Here is a 6,000-nt window from a genome sequence, read left to right as displayed (position 1 = left end):
CAAATGAGACAGGATTTCCCTTGCAAGGTCGAGGCATGTAAAAGGGAAGGCTTTTGGAAAGAGCAGCATCATATTCTCCCGGCATTGCGGAGAGTTCTTCATCCATCTGGAGGGTTAAGATGAGTTCAAGCATCGTCTAGTCCTTCAGAGAGGAGATTATATTGGAAGCGATTGGCACTGCAGCTCCTTCGGCAGGACATGACAGCTGCTGGGAAGAGTTAAACTGGAATCTTTGATGCCAAATGAATTAAAAGTCTATTTTTCAACTCAGCTGGCAAGTCCCGGAGGAATGGCTACCAGCGGGCAGGGGAAGGAGGGAGCGGAGCCGTAGGCAGCCGGCGCGGGGCTCTGCCTGGCCTGACAAGTGCCTGGGATCTCTCACAAAATGGCTTGAAAGAGGAATCCGGAGTAGAAGATGAATGTGAGTACACTGCAAATCGGATGCTTTTAGCCTGCACTCTGCTTTCGTGATGGCCAGTCTCTTTTTTTCTTTAGCCACCTCTAGAAATGCAGTTTGAGAGACAGATCTTTTAAATAACATCCAGTCTGACTGACAGAGAGTGCGACTGCCCATCTGGCTCACTGCCTTACAGATAGTGTTGCAAACTGTATTGCAGTGGGAAGTCCAGACTTGAGCGCTTTTGGTATCATGTGGGTATGAGTAGAAAAAGTCCTGTGTATTATCTGAACAACAGCAGGATTTCTATAGGCACTGGGGAGAAAGCTGGAGGATAGTAAACAGCTTCAGTCTTTCTGATTCCAGATCCACAGTTCGGCCTGAGCCTATCTCTTGCTGCTTTTCAGCACCTTGCAAAGACATTATGGGATGTGCAGTAAAATGTATTAGTTAGTGATTTGTGTAATCAAATGTATTGCAACTGTCAGTCTGCCATTCAGCAGCCCAAAGTGTTCGTGGGTGCATCTTACATTAATCTGCAATAGCAACAGCTACCACAGCAAATCTCCTGGATCCTTGAGAGAGATCCTAATTGACCCTAAATCAACACTTTAAACCTTCACTTGATTTTATTCTTTTTCTGAAAGAGCGTATCAAGGGCAGTTGACAGATTTCTTGGTGTGACCTTAAGCTAGCTTGTGTGCCTGGAAATACTAAAGGAAATCATTCCAGCACCATTTCTAGGCTGTGGGTGCAAGTGAGAACCTGCAAGCATCTCATTGCCTCGCAGGAGCCTTTGGGGACTTGGATATAGCTCCTTGCAATGCATTCTGCTCAGACAGGCAAAACTCTACCTACAGTTCCTAAGTGTGAGGGGCTACAGATATTAGTTATTTTTAGTGTTTGGCTACCTTTGTGACTCAGCATCTTGAAACAAGCAGCTGCCCCAGTAGAAGGTGTGCAGGGAGGAGCAAGAGGCAAGCGGGAGCTCACAGTCAGGGTCCATGGGGCTCTCTGGGGGCTGGTAAAGTGCGCAGCCCCACCTCTGTGTCTCTTGCATTGATCTCTGGCTTCCGATGCTGCTCTGCAAGAGGGGAAACCCCCATTTCCCTGCCACAAGAGGGAAGTTGCTCAGTGCACATGCTGTATTTCTCAGATACCTTCCATCCATGTTGTATGGATGGCAACGGGATGGCATCAGAGAAATAGCCTGGGGATGGATAATGAGCCCTGCCTGGGAGAGGGAGTGTCTACCTCAGGCCTGGGGGCTGTGGGGCTGGCAGCCCCCTGCCCACTCTCTTCTGGGTCTGTTTTAATCAGGTTTTAACAAGGTGCAAATTTGGCTCCCTTCAGTAGGTTATTAATGCTCAGGGCTCTAAAAAGTAAAAATAAGTAAATTGGACGTTTAGTGTCTCAGAGAGGCCAGAGCTTCAGAGTGGCTGTAATTCTGTGGGAAAATCCAGTGTATGGGTATTTCTGGTGGCTGCCAGGAGCCATAGGAGTAGTATTTAATTTGTTTTAATGACTCAGACAAGACATATTCACATAACCACGTTCCTGGTAACAGCTGGACCATTTTGAGCAAAATTCATGGTTGGAAATCAGGCTCCAATCTCACTCACAGCAAAAATGATTCTGCCTGTGCTATGCGCCACTGGCTTCTCCAGCCTGGGAAGCCCCGTGGGAGCCACCAGCATGGCCAGCCCTCCATGACCAGGGAAAATTGAAGTCATTCTTGAGGGGAGGGGAGGACACATCCCTGTAAGACTGAGCCCTGGCAAGGCTGAGCACTGAGGAGAAACAGTGCTGGAGCTGTGCATAGAGGAAAAGTGATGCTGTACTTACCTACTGCATGGAAATATCATGTGTACCCTCAGGAAGCAGACTGCATGTCACTGTGTGGTGTCCTTGGAAAGCTGCACACGCACAACCTGCAGAAACATGGGGACTTCTGGGCTGTGTTTGGGCAAAAGCCTGAAGGGTGGAGGCTGCAAAGCCAAGCACTCATCCTGAGTCTCTGCATAGCTGCTGCATACTCTGGGGAAATAGCATTTCTCTGGCTCCTGACAGCACAACTTGTCCCTGCTCCTGCTTTGTCCCCTTCTCCAGAGATAAGGGCACTAAGGAACCAATGTTTGTGAAAAGTTTTCTAGAGCAGGATAGCTACAGCAGGGGCCAGTAGTTGCTCCTCAGCTGTGGTTAGCATCCCTCTGGTGTGCTGCAGGTCCTCCAGGGCAGAATATCCATGCCACTGCCAACGATATCATGCCTAGGGTGGAGAGGGAGAAACTGTGATGCTCCCTCTGCCCAAGCTGAGAGCCAGCCCCAAGGGAGCAGTTCCCTCTGGCTCAGTGTGGCTCCAGCCCCGAGAGAGCCATGTCCAGGGCAGGAGGTGGGCAATGCCTCTGTCTATCCCAGCCCTGCAAACCAGGTCTGGCTGGAGGCATTAATAACCACGGCAGAAATTAAAAGGAGCCGGTTGTGAAAGTCATTCCTAATTGGATCTGTAGGCCACTATCACTGTTCACCTCTGCCTCTGACCTCCTTAAACGGGATCCCAAGGAGCACTGAGCACACAGCCATACTAATAAGCATATGCTCTTGAAATGGGAAGAGCCCAGTGTCGTGTGCTGTCTGTCCTGCCCCAGTCTTAGAAGGATTTTTCCTCCCAACCCAGCAAGAGTTATTTTCATTTTCTCCAGCCCCCAGCATCCAGGAGCTGCACATTTAATTAATTCCCATTCACTGAATAGCTCCCCTAATCTCATTCTGAGGCTAATCTCTTTCCAATTGTGTTGCATGTAAGAATTACATGCCTTTTGTTTTGATGAATGTGATAAGGGGAGGAAACTCCTGCATGAGGACCTGCAGGCAGACCTGCTGTGGGCACATGCACCAGCAGCACTCCTGTGTTGGTCCAATTTTTCTCACAAAGCCTCCAGGCATGGCAAATATGGGAAAAGCAGCTTCTGGAAAGAAGTGCTTTCCTCAGCCATTCTCACAAGGCACCTGTGTCATCAGAGCTGGGCAGCCTAGAGTGATCCTCTTCACCATGGCAAACCCTGGGCTGTCAGTATTGTACTTTCTTGGTACCAGCAGTATTCCCATTTACCTCTTCTCAAAGAGCTGCAAAATACCCAGAGCAGAAGAGGAAAAGATCTTTTCCTATGGTGTGTAACAACCTTGAGCTCACTCAAAAAGCACCTGGGACAAAGCAGCCTACTTTTAAGCATTGCATCCCTTTAGAGATGCACACCGCTTTATCTAGCAGTCCAGTGGCACTGGTTTGTGCTTACTGAAGCAGTTCCCCATTTAATGCAGCCTGTCTCTTTTAATCTTAAGTACAGTCTCATTTTTTACAGGTTTTCACTGTTAAATGGGAAAGGTATCAAGTGTGCTAAAACTTACAAATCAGTTATTCAGGAAGTGTGATGACAAGAGTGCCCAGGACAAGGGCCAGTTGAGACCAGCTGGCAGCTGGGGTTGGGTGCAATGGGTCCTTCTCCCTGGCTGGGCTGGAGAGAGGGAGAAGAGGATGCTACAGCTCCAGTCCATCTTGTCCTGCACATGCTTGCCTTCTTGGTTTTTTTTTTCTCAGGAGGAAAATAATTGAAAACTATTGAATTCTGTGTTTAGAACGAGGATTTTTCCTTTGAGAGCAGTGTAACTTTGACACCCCAGAAATCACATTGACACAAACCAGGGTACTCTGCAACCCTCTGTTTGAAAAAATAACTGTAGATTAAATGTCAAATTGGAAAAAATGATAAGGGTGAGCTTTCAATTTAAAAAGCTTGTTGACACAAAAGTAACACTTGGGCTGGATTTTGTGGAGAGTTTGACCCTCTGGATGCGAAAGGGACTTGGTTGGCAGGGCACAGCAAAAGCTAAGCTCTAGACACGCTGCTGGCTCTTGGGGCAGAGGCAACACCTCAAGCCCATTTCCAGATCTACCAGCCCCAGGGAAAAGCAGCTTTGGTCTTTCAGGTGTGTGTACCTGGCCCTGGTTTTCAGGGGTGTCTGGTTAGCCCTGGCACCAGGAACCAGTCCTTACTACAGGGGGTTGCCGGACGGGTCTTCCCTCCATCGCAGGGACAGTGATGCTTTCAAGGTATTGTGTTTTTTTTTTCCCTGTGAGTAATTTTAGGGCATCTCCTTTCTCCTAGCCCAAGCAGTCGTGTGCTAAGTATGCTCAATTCTTCCTCCCTCCAGTAATTAATAACAAAACCTCTGGTGAGGCTTAGCCACTGGTGTTAATTGGAGCACAGCATGGGCGATGGCAGCCGGCGCCAGCCACACTAAGAGGATTATTCACTTTCTGTTTCACTGACTTCCAGTTCCAGTGGGAAAACTGGCAGCAGAAGGCCATTGCCAAAGCCTAGGCTGCAGTACAGGCCATGGGGATATGCAGCAGTGATGTGCTACACTGCCCTGCCCTTTTTACGGTCTGGGTCAGTCTTGGGTATTAACTTCAGGTTTTTTTGTTCCAAGTAATGTAGACTCAGGCTTTATACTGCTGAAAGGTACTTCTGTGCCTTAGCTCTGCTGCCTGGCTTTCTTGCAGAGGAATGCAAATGCTGGTCCCACGCTTTCTTGCAGCATAGTCAGAAATACCCAGCCCACCCACTTTTCAGTTTAGGAATAGCTGAAGATGGAGCTTCTGCCTGTAAAATAAACAGATAAAGCTCTCAGAAACTGGATTAAATCTACCACCTCTGAACCCCTGCACTTGGTGTGTTGATTATTAAGGCATTTAAATAGATACAGTTGATTTGTTCAAGACATTATCCTGGAATGACTGTAGGAAACTGAATGTCCCATCTGCCTGGGAGCCAGCCTCTTCTACTAGACACAGTGTAACCCTAATGCTGAGCCAAAATGCCAGCACCTGTATTTCAGTTTTCAGTCTATACCTTAAAGTCTCACTGAGAATAGGGCTGGAGGGGAGATGCTTTCAGCAATAACATCTCTCTCCATCTCACTGAGTGCTTGTCGTCTTTGTCGCATCACAGGGCTCAGGCCGGGGAATACAGAGAGCTTATGTCAGTAATAATCCTTTTCATGGCCATGGGCAGGAGACCTTCTCTTGCCCTGGAGACTCAGATGAAGTCGAAGGACTATATTGTCTGTCACTGTACCTTGTGCAGAAGGCAACATGCTGCTGAGTGCATATAGCATGTGTTGGCTGTGGCAGTGTTCCCTGCCCATCTTCTTGCAGCCTCTGTCTGCAAGGATGGGAGAGTATCTCTTTCCCCATGCCAGTGGAGGTGAGCTCTGAGCTCGCATCAACTGCCCATAGCAGAACTATAGCCTAAAGACCTAAATTATCCCTGTGCACCAATAATCCAGCCTTTTAATATGTACCAAGCTGTTCCCTCTGTGATAATGTAGATAAGTCTACTTTTGCCCTGCTGTGTTGTGCTGGTGTGTCACTGGTGAATAAGCTACCAGGAGCTGGAGATGGCATTGCTTTATGCCTGAAGCTTTGCCTAAATGGGTTACAGCCTGAGACTAGCTAGCAATACCTCTGCTTAAATAGTGCATGTATCAGAAATAGATCTTTTCTCTAGGGTAATAGGTCATGGCAATTTTCTTTCTATCTT

Source organism: Lathamus discolor, chromosome 3 (genome assembly GCF_037157495.1).
Source record: "Lathamus discolor isolate bLatDis1 chromosome 3, bLatDis1.hap1, whole genome shotgun sequence".
In the NCBI taxonomy this organism is placed as follows: domain Eukaryota; kingdom Metazoa; phylum Chordata; class Aves; order Psittaciformes; family Psittacidae; genus Lathamus; species Lathamus discolor.
The sequence above is the reverse complement of the archived record's forward strand: the minus strand, read 5'-3'. Positions refer to the sequence as shown.